The 10,973-nt window shown below is 42.0% G+C and overlaps 1 long non-coding RNA gene across 1 annotated transcript; it reads right to left on the bottom strand.

Moving 5' to 3' along the window:
• Positions 1–2,123: 2,123 nt before the first annotated feature.
• LOC311594027 lies at positions 2,124–10,927 on the bottom strand. Its single transcript, XR_014777910.1, has 3 exons — positions 10,499–10,927; positions 7,408–7,609; positions 2,124–2,682 (listed from the first exon to the last, which is right to left on the bottom strand). It is a non-coding gene; the product is annotated as an uncharacterized lncRNA (long non-coding RNA).
• Positions 10,928–10,973: the final 46 nt, after the last annotated feature.

The following is a 10,973-nucleotide window of genomic DNA, read 5'->3' as shown; positions in this document are numbered from 1 at the left end:
AAATACTTTCAGGAAAATGGCTCGATTCAAGATTAACTCAAAAAGAAAAAAAAATCATTAGCCCTCCAATACATCGCTCATATAGAAATGACAAATGGACTGAGAAAGAAATCGGGGAAACAACAACATTCACAAAACCCTCAAATAATATGAAATATGCTGGTCTTGTATGAGAACTTCAAGTCCTTGAAGAAAGAAATTGAAGAATATGTCAGAAGATGTAAAAATCTCTCATGTTCATATATCGGTAGGATTAGTACAGTAAAAATGGCTGTCCTACCAAAACCAATCTACAGATTCAACATAGTCACCATCAGAATTTCAACAAAATTGCTTACAGATATTGAAAGAACAAATCCCAGTCTATATGGAATAACAAAAATGCAGGATAACAAAAACAATATGGAACAACAACAAAACAGCAAAACAAGCAAAAAAACCCTGCATGACATTGGCATAAAAACAGACCGGTTGATCAATGGAATTGAATTGGAGACCATGGAAATCAATATTGTGGTTCCTCAGAAAACAGAATCAGTTTATCTCAAGACCCAGGCATACATTCTACGGCACATATCCAAAAGACACTCCATCCTATCACAAGGACACTTGCTCAAGTACCTTCATACCGGCTTTACTAATACTGGACAAAAACTGGAAACAAGCTCAGATAAAGGAAATGTGGAATATTACTCAGCTGTTAAAAATGACAACATGAAGCTTACAGGAAAATAGAGGCAACTAGCAAAAACTCACCATAAGGGAGGTAACCAAGACCTTGTTGATGCATGACTCTCCCTGGAAAGGGATCTGTGGGTAGACTAGGGGTGACCGGAGACAGGAGCAGAAGGGATCAGTTGTGGGTGGGTGGGGAGGGAGAGAGTGCAGTGCAGGGAGGAACAGCTAGAATTAGGGGGCACTTGGGGTTAGGGTAGAAACCTAGTGTGCTCATAACTTCCTGGAATCTACGAGGAAGACCTTAGTGATTCTCCCAGTAATGGAGAGTCTGAGATGGCCGTCCTTCATTGACAGGCGGGGCTCCTGTGGTGGAACCGGGTTATATTCGGTTGAGTTGCTGGCCAAGGAGGTCCCATGTAGATTCCTAAACAATCCAGGCTGATGCTAGGACAGACGGTTGCTCTCTAAAACCTGACAGCAGGGCCACATTGTGTGGGGGAAACTTCCACACAGCTTCATGAATGTAGAGAGGGTGAGCAGGTGCAGGCTTGGAGGCTTCACCCCTGCGTTCTAGTCTCTTTGGGGGAGAAGGTACTTTGCGTGCTACAGGAAGAGAATCCTGGACACCAACCAAACTAAAATCCTGGCTCTGCCAAGCATGTTCCTGGGATCGAGGAGGAGCTATTTCATTCTCCGTCCAGGAGGGCCTCAGGGAAAAGCCTCTCATCAGGCAGCCCTTCAACATGGCTGTGTTTTTCCCTTTCAAAGAGCTGTCACCTGGTGTAGTCTTGCCCCTGTGGCAAAACTATGCTTTTTCTCAAGAAGAAAGCTGGCCCTTTATGGCACACCAGGCCTTGGTGTTGGTTGTGACCCTGTAATGCCCCCTTGAGCAGCATGTTAAAGAGCTGCTCTTTGATATGGGGATGGTTCTAGCGGCTGGTTGTAAATCAGGGATGTCTCGTTTGTGATGGTTTGGAGCCACGTTTCTGGACAATCCTGGTGAAGAAACACGTCCTAGCATCTTATATTGGGATCTGGTGCCCTCTTCTGGCATTCAGGCACACATGCAGGCAGAGCATCTATCTATCTATCTATCTATCTATCTATCTATCTATCTATCTATCTATCATTCAATAAAATGTTTTAGGAAACAAGATTTTTGTTTTGTGCCCTCATGCTGGGTTCAGGTAAACCGCAGCTACTTTTCACCAGAGAGGGTTGAGACAAGCCTGGGAGAAAAGCAGGAAACGGATGACAAACACGGTGGAGAGGCTGTTGTTAGCCAGCACATCTGCCTCAGTGGGGATGTGACAAACAAACAAACACACACAGCTGCATTGGTAAAGGATCTCACATGAGCAGACGTGATTGAACGAATCTCTCGGTGCTTGTAGAAAGCAGATTTATCAGGCTGTCTCACAGGCTGTGGTCCAACCAGCCCAGCAATGGCTGATTTCCAACGGAAAGTTAAAGAACCCAGTAGTGGTTCAGTCCATGTGGCTGGACGTCTCAGCTGGTCTTCAGTACACACCAGAATTCCAAAAAAGTAGACTCTGATGCAATTAAAAAAATGAACTTGCTAGCCAGAGTAAGGCAAGCGGGCAAAGCTACCACCTTCAGTGTCCTTTATGCATGTAGGCTGCCACCAGAAGCTGTGGCCTAGATTAAAGCTGGATCTTATCACCTCAACAGATCCAGATCAGGAAGGGTTTTCTTGCATGAAAATCTATAATTAAGGAAAAAAAATCCCCCACAGTATTGAGGTGGTTGGGTTTTAGATAACTCCAGATGTAGTCAGTGTGACTACCAAGAGTAGCCATACAGCAGCCAAGACAGAAGATCTGAGGATTTCTTTCCTGGGGCAGGCAAGGAGAGCAAGGCAGTCCTTTCTAAAGCAATGATTTCCTTCGACAAAGGAAGCACTGCCGTTTCACTCAGGAAGTCTGGAGATATTCACGTATACTCTTAAGCATGTTCAGTTACATCCTCTTCTGAACGTGGTCACTGTGATACAGAGACATACAAGGGCGTTCTTAGCTCAGAGTCATGCAGAAACAGATGTAACTTATAAATATGATGCACAGAAATGCCTCTGGAATATTCATCCCACGCCAAAAGGCCTTAGCTGAAAGTCAAGTAAATGACACTGTGAAAGTAGATTGCTCAGGAGCCAATGCTACCTGTCAATCATGATGTGTCATGTGACAGATAGATGTATCAGTGCCGCAGTTCTCACACACACAGCAGACAGAGGACACAAATTCAGAAACATCAAGGGAACGAAGCTTCTCAGCTCATGGAGTCCCATTTGTTAGCTGTTGATTTTAGTGCCTGCACTGTTGAAGGTTGTCTCCTGTGTCAGTACATTTAGGGCTGCTCCCCACTTTCTCTTCTATCAGTGTAGTGTGTCTGGTTTTTATTTTGAGGTCTTTGATCCACTTGGACTTGAGTTTTGTGCAGGGTGATGAATGTGGATCTACTTGCAATTCTTTTTTTTTAAAGATTTATTTATTATTTATATAGTGTTCTGCTTGTATGTACACCTGCTCACCAGAAAAGGGCACCAGATCTCATTATAGATGGCTGTGAGCCACCATGTGGTTGCTGGGAATTGAACTCGGGACCTTTGGAAGAGCAGACAGTGCCCTTAACCTCTGAGCCATCTCTCCAGCCCCTATTTGCAGTTCTTCTACATGCAGCCAGCCTGTCTAACCAGCACCGCTTGTTGAAGGGACTGTCTGTTTTCCATTGTGCGTTTCTGGACTCCCTGTTAAAAATCAGGTGTCCATATGAGGGTAGACTGACATCTGGGTATTCAATCTCGTTCCAGTGATCAATGTGTGTGCTTTTATACCAATACCATGCAGCACTTTTACTGTTCAGGCTTGTTTAGTTACCCTGAGTTTATCATATGAGGTGGGAATTTTCTTGCATGACGTGTAAACAATTTTGTTGAACTGTGATAGGGACTAAATTGAATCTGTAGATTGGTTTTGGTAGGATGGCTGTTTTTACTGTGTTAATCCTACTGATCCATGAACATGAGAGATTTTTACATTTTCTGATATATTCTTCAGGTTTTTTTTTTCCTTCAAAGACTTGAAGTTTTCATCACACAAGTCTTTTACTTGATTTTTCAAGAGTTACTCCAGCATGGTTTATATTATTTGAGTGTACTCTGAAGGGTGCTGTCTGCCTGACTTCTTTCTCAGTCCATTTGTCATTTTTTAAACAGGAGGGTTACAGAGTTTTTGTTTTTTAGTTAATCTTGTATCCAGCCACTTTCCTGGAAGTGTTTATCACCTGTAGGAGTTTGATAGTGGAAGTTTCGGAGTCATGTATGTATGCCAGCATGGCATTGGCCAATTAGCATATGGTGAGTTGTTTCTTTCCAAATTACATCTGCCTGATCTCTTCCCATTGTCTTATTGCTCTAGCTAGAGCTCCGAATACAGTATTCAGTAGCTATGGAGAGAGTGGACAGGCTTGTCTTGTTCCTGGTTTTAGTGGAATTGTTTTGAGTTTTTCTCCATTTACTCTGATGTTGGCTATTGGTTTGCGGTAAATTTCCTTTATTATGTTTAGGTATGTCCCTTGTATCCCTAATCTCTCTAAGACTTTTTATCATGAATTGGTGTTGGATTTTGTTAAAGGTGTCTAATGAGATGATTCTCTGTGTGTGTGTGTGTGTGGGGGGTTCTGTCAGTTTATTTATATGGTGAATTACATTTACTTATTTTTGTATGTTGAACCATCCCTGCATTTCTGGGATGAAGCCTGCTTGAACATTGTGTGTGATCTTTTTTAAAAATCTGTTTTTAATTAAGTTTGCAAATATTTTATTGAGTACTTTAACATCTACGTTCATGAGGGAAATTGGTCTGTAATATTCTTTGTTTGTTGAGTATTTAAGTGCTTTGGGTATCATAGATGTGGCTTCATAAAATGAATTGTGTAATGTTCCTTCTGTTTCTATTTTATAGAACACTTTGAGAAGTATTGGTGGTAACGTCATCTTTGAAATTCTGATTGAACTCTGCACTAAAATCATCCAGCTCTGGATTTTGTTTTTTTGTTTTTTTGTTTTGTTTGAGAATCTTGTAATGAGTTCTTCTACTTCACTAAGGGTTATAGGTTTACTTAAATTGTCTGATCTTGATTTAACTTTGTTAAGTGACAGCTCTCAATTAAATTGTCTATTTCTTTTAGATTTTTCTATTTGGTATGTCCTTATGATTCTTGGGATTTCCCCATTGTCTGTTTTTAGGTCCCTTTTTTTTTTCTGATTTAAAAAATTGGCATATTCTTTGTTTTTTAGTTTGGATAAGAGTTTGCCTATTTTGTTGATTTTTGCAAAGAATCAACCCTGTTTCATATTATTCTCTTTTGTTATCTATTTTAGATTTTTGACACTCAGTTCAATAGTTTCTTGCTGTCTACTCCTTTTAGATATGCTTACTTTTTTTTTTTTAACTTATTATAGAATATTCAGCTTGCATGTAAGCCAACAGGCCAGAAGAGGGCACCAGAGCTCACTATAGATGGCTGCTGGGGCTTGAACTCAGGACCTTTGGAAGAACAGCCTCTGAGTCATCTCTCTACCTCAGAGGTGCTTACTTCTTTTTGCTCTAGAGCTTCCAGGTGTTCTGTTAAGCTGCTAGTAAGAGGTTTCTCAATTTTTTTTTTTCCGTGCATGCACTTGGTGCTATCAACTGTCCTCTTATCACCACTTTCATTGTGTCCCATAAGTTCTGATAAGGTTGTATACAGTGAAATGGAGGAAGTCCTTAATTATTTTTCTTTATTTCAGTATTGACCATTGTTTAGTTAGTAGAGAGTTTTTCAGTTTCCATCAGATTTTTTCTTTTTCATTTTAAAAATTAATTTATTCACATTGCATCTCAATTGTTAGCCCTTCCCCTGTTTCCTCCCATTCTTCCCTCCCTCCCACTTCCCCCCTTCTCCCCTCCCCTATGTCTGTGATTGAGGGAGACCTCCTCCCCCTATATGTGCTCTTAGAATATCGATTCTCTTCTTGGTAACTTGCTATCCCTACTCTGAGTGCCGTCAGGCCTCCCCATCCAGGGGACGTGGTCAGAAAAGGGGCACCAGAGTTCGTATGAGAGTCAGATCTCACTCTCCACTCAACGGTGGAGAATACCATGTTCATCAGCTAGGTCTGGGTAGGGGTTCGAAGTTTACTGCCTATATTCTCCTTGGCTGGTGCCATAGTTTGAGGAGGACCCCAGGACCCAGATCTGCCTGTCATAAAGTTCTTTTTGTAGGTTTCCAGGACCCTGTGGATCCTTCTATTTCCCCATTCTTCCATGCTACTCTCACCTAAAGTCTCAATAGGATGCCCTCTCCTCTGACCCACTTTCCTGGTAAGTAAAGTTTTTCATGGGATGTATCCCTTGGACTAGTGTCTCGATATCAGTGAGTATATACCATTTATCTCTTTTTGCTTCTGGGTGAACTCACTCATTATGATCATTTCTAGTTCAATCTATTTGTCCACAAATTTTGGGAATTCCTTGTTTTTAATAGCTGAGTAGTATTCCATAGTGTAAATGTACCACAGTTTCTTAGTCCATTCTTCTACTGAGGGACACTTAGGCTGTTTCCATGTTCTGGCTATTATGAATAAAGCAGCTATGAACATGGTTGAGCATATGTTCCTATTGTGTGGTAGGGTATTTTCCGGGTATATTCCAAGGAGTGGGATAGCTGGGTCTTGAGGAAGCCCTATTCCCATTTTTCTGAGAAAGCGCCAGATAGCTTTCCAAAGTGGTTGTACTAGTTTGCATTCCCACCAGCAATGAAGGAGTGTTCCTCTCTCTCCACATCCTCGCCAACATGTAGTGTCACTTGAGTTTTTGATCTTAGCCATTCTGATGGGTGTAAGATGGAATCTCAGTGTCGTTTCGATTTGCATTTCTCTGATGACTAACGAGGACGAGCATTTCTTTAAGTGTTTCTCAGCCATTTGATAATCCTCTGTTGAGAATTCTCTGTTTAGTTCTGAGCCCCATTTCACAATTAGGTTGTTTGGTTTTGTGGTGTTTAATTTCTTGAGTTTCAGTTTCCATCAGTTTTTAAGCTTCTGGTTGATGGGCAGCTTTAATCCATAGGGTCTGACAGGACGCAGAGGATTTCTCAATTTCCTTGTGTCTGTGGAGACTTGCACTGTGTGCGAGCATATTGTCAATTTTGGAGAAAGTTCCATGAGTTGCTGAGAAGAGGGTATAGTGTATTGTGCTTAGGTGGAATGTTCTGTAAATATCAGTTGGCTTCATTTCATTTATTATGTCAGTTAGCTGGAGCATTTCTCCATCTAGTTTTTGTCTGGAGGACCTGTCCATTGGTGAGAGTGAGATACCGACGCCTCTTACTATCTGTGCTTGAGGGTCAAAGTGTGATTTGCTGCAGAAATGTTTCTTTTACAATCGTGAGTACGCTTCTGTTTGGGGCATAGCTGTTAAGAATTGAAATGTTGCCAGAACGGTGGCATACACCTGTACTCCCAGCACTTGGGAGGCAGAGGCAGGTGGATCGTTGTGAGTTCGAGGCCAGCCTGGTCTACAAAGCGAGTCCAGGACAGCCAGGGCTAAACAGAAAAACCTTGTCTTGAAAAACCAAAAAATAAAACAAAAACCTAAACAAAAACCCCCCAAAAACAACAACAACAACAACAAAAAACCCCCCCAATATATAAGATACATTAAGTACCTCATATGTGTATCCAAAGCAGCATTTCCATCAATCTGGTAGAGATATGATGAAGTAGGATAATCAGCAATCAACTGTTTATCTCACAACATAGCTCGAATGGTATGGATATGTATATATTATTTGATGTTCCATGCTTCCTCACGTTCCATTAGTCACCATTTGTCACTTCATCTTGAAGTGTGTCTTCTAAGGGAAGTCTCTAGAGATGCAAGATAATGTAACATCAATGAGATTTATTTTTTAAAAATCCTTCTGTATGTGTACTGTAATTTTGGGCTTTTAGGCCATGACAGATATGTGGAGCCTGAAAGACAATTTTGTGGCACCTACTTTTGGCCATCTTTATATGGTTTGAAGGTCAGGTTGCCATATTTGTACACCACAGACATTTCCTGCTGATCCATCTCACTGATGCTCACATGTGATTAGTTGAAACATTAAATCAGTAAAATATTGTCTTCTTTTCAGATTGTGAACATATTGTCATCTAAGGATGGTGTAAAACAGGACGATTTGAATAATAAACTATATTTGCAAATGAAAATGGTACCCTGCCATCTTTTTTTTCATGTGTTAGTTTATCTGTAGCACTAGAGATTTGATCTTATACTTTCTCACAACCACAGGTGATGCCAGAGAATTGTCTCAGAGGGTGAAGTTGGTCACTGCTGAGCCTGATGACCTGAGTTCCATCTCCGGGAGACCCAGATCACTCCTACACATTTATCTCTAATTTCTACACGTGGGCTGTGGCATATGCACACTCACACACCAGCACATAAATAAAAAGTTTGTAAACCCAAGGAAAGGCCAACGAGGTCACTGGAACCAAACATTCCCTGGAGTTCATCTCTAGAGCTCACATAGGGGAAGTAGATAACAGACAGCAATATAGTGTCCTCTCATTGCCCCCCCCTCCCCCCACGGCACAGGTGTATACATATAAACACACTTCAAACATCTTTAAATGCATGGAATTAACAAATCAAAGAAAATAATTCAATTATGGAGATCATATGAAATGACTTTGCAGTTTAAATTATTGTAGAATTTCAATAAGTATTACTATTCATAAAAAATTGATGGTTCCCTTCTAAATTTTATGTTATTCCTTCATTCTCTGATCCAAAGATAGATCACTTTAAAAACATATCTCAGTTGGAATTTAGGGTGCATCCTTGTAATCCCAGCACCTGGGAGATAACGGTAAGCCAACTTTCTGAGTTTGAGGCCAGCTTGGTCCAACATAGCAAGTTTTTTTTTTTTTTTTTTTTTTGCGTTTGGAGACAGGGTCTCTTTGGGTAGCCTTGGCTGTCCTGGACTCGCTTTGTAGACCAGGCTGGCCTTGAACTCACAGCAATCTGCCTGCCTCTGCTTCCCAAGTGCTGGGATTAAAGGCGTGCGCCACCGCGCCCGGCTGATCACATAGCAAGTTCTAAGATAGCCACGGCTATGTATGTAGAGGTACTCTGTCTCAAAAGACTCCTAAAACAAAAGAGTATATCTCAAATTATGGAGACTTTCCTAATATAATCTGACTGGTTTCAACCAAACCTGTTGTTATTTTTACTCACACTAAGACAACTATGTTAACAATGAAAAATAGGAAGCAATTTGGAGAGTCCATTCACAGAGGGATAGAAATCCAGTGAACCCTTCAACAACCACCTAGCGGGGACTTCATCACCTTCAAGTGATGGGAGACAGGATGAGTAAGGGAGCACCTTCATCCATTTCATTACGATGATGTATTGGGCGCTGGAATGCTTCTCTTGTGTGCCCAAATTTGGTTCCTAGTGTGAACATCAGATGACTCAGAACTACCTCTGTTTCCAGGTTAGGATATCTGATGCATTTTTCCTGCCTCCTGGGACGCCAGATATGCAAATGGTGAAAAGACACATACCTAAGTGATTCCCTATTGTAAAAAGGTTTTCTTCATGTATGTTATTTAATTTTTTCTTTTTTTACTAAAATGGATTTAATTTAGGTGCATAAGCTTTGCCACTGTGTACACCAAGTGCATGGCAGGTATCCGTGGCGACGGGAAGAGAGTGCCTAACCGTGCATGATGTGATTGGAGCTACAGACATTTGTGAGCTGTCTCCTGGGTATTGGGAATCAAAGTTAGTCCTATGGATGAGCAGCCAGCGCTCTTAGGGGCTGAGCCATCCATCCAGCCCCACGAACACCATTAACAGCAGTAAGGTGTGAATGGTTCATCCTAAGTTTATCCTTTCTGTTTGTTTTGAGTTTTTGAGACAGGGTTTCTCTGTGTAGCCTTGGCTGTCCTGCACTCATTTGTAGAGCAGGCTGGCCTCGAACTCACAGCAATCCACCTCCTTCTTCCTTCCTGTGTTGGGATTAAAGGCGTGCGCCACCATGCCCCAGATCTATATTTATCTTTACCTCAGTCCAATGACCCAGAAGAAATATAAAATTGATAGCATCAGAAACTAACTTAGACAAGGTGCTTAAAGAAGTTTCCCAGCCTAAATTTCAACAAAATTAGGGAAGAATAAAAACAAACACACAACAACAACAACAACTGATCGGGAGAGTAACTGACAACAACAACAACAACAACAACAACAACAACAACAACAACAGATCAGGAGAGAAACTGACAATACAAGTCTTGACAAAGTGGTTGAACACTTGACCAAATCTACAAGGCTGAGTTTATCTCCCATGTGGTATATCGGCAGCAATGGGAGCCCACAAGGACACACGTCAGGTATACCCCTGCTGAGGTTTATGCCTACTGTAAGGAGAGAAAAAGAACTTGCAGGCATGAACACTGACTTGTCTGACCTTAACTCTAACCACTACTGGAGTCTTCAACTTTCCATTGGTAGACAGCCATTGCTGGACTAGGTGGACCACAGCCCATGATACATCTTAATAAGTCCTCTTTCTTCAAACACAGAGAGATTTATTCTATCAGGTCTGTTCATCTAGAGAACCTTTACACAGCTCCCCTGCCCCGCCTCTTCCTACGGAGGAAGATGTGCTGGCTACCAACAGTACTCCATAGTGTTTGTCATCTGTTTCCCCCGCTTTTCTCCCAGGGTGGCATCACACTTACCAGGTGAAAAGTAGCTGCAGTTTGCCCGAACCCAGCATGAAGCCACAAAACAAAAATCTTGTTTCCTAAAAATCTCCCTTTAATTGTTAATATCCTGGGCACCGTTCCACTTGTGGGACAGATTGATAACCACTGCAGGTTGCATGCAGGTTGCATGGACTCTAATGGACTATGCAAACTATCCGACTTGATTCTAGCGGGTAGTAGGGGAAGAACCCGCTGAGTGCTGTAAGCAGAGCTCAGACACCCTCCCAAGTCGCTACTTAGTGAGCTCAGGAGCACTGCTCACAAAAGGGAGAGGACGGCTGAGCAGCGGGAGCTGGAGTGGTGGGTCCTTCCTGGGGCTGGGTGGGCAGACAGCAAGGCGGGCTACTGGAGGACAGGACAGGCACAAGTGCCAGTGCAGTGGAAATCTCTGCACATTTGCAAGAGGTCTGGGCATGGACTGGAAGCCTGGGCAAAGAACTCGGTGCTG

Source organism: Acomys minous (assembly GCF_964271855.1).
Source record: "Acomys minous genome assembly, chromosome: 3".
Taxonomy (NCBI): Eukaryota; Metazoa; Chordata; class Mammalia; order Rodentia; family Muridae; genus Acomys; species Acomys minous.
This window is presented reverse-complemented; position numbering and strand designations above follow the sequence as displayed.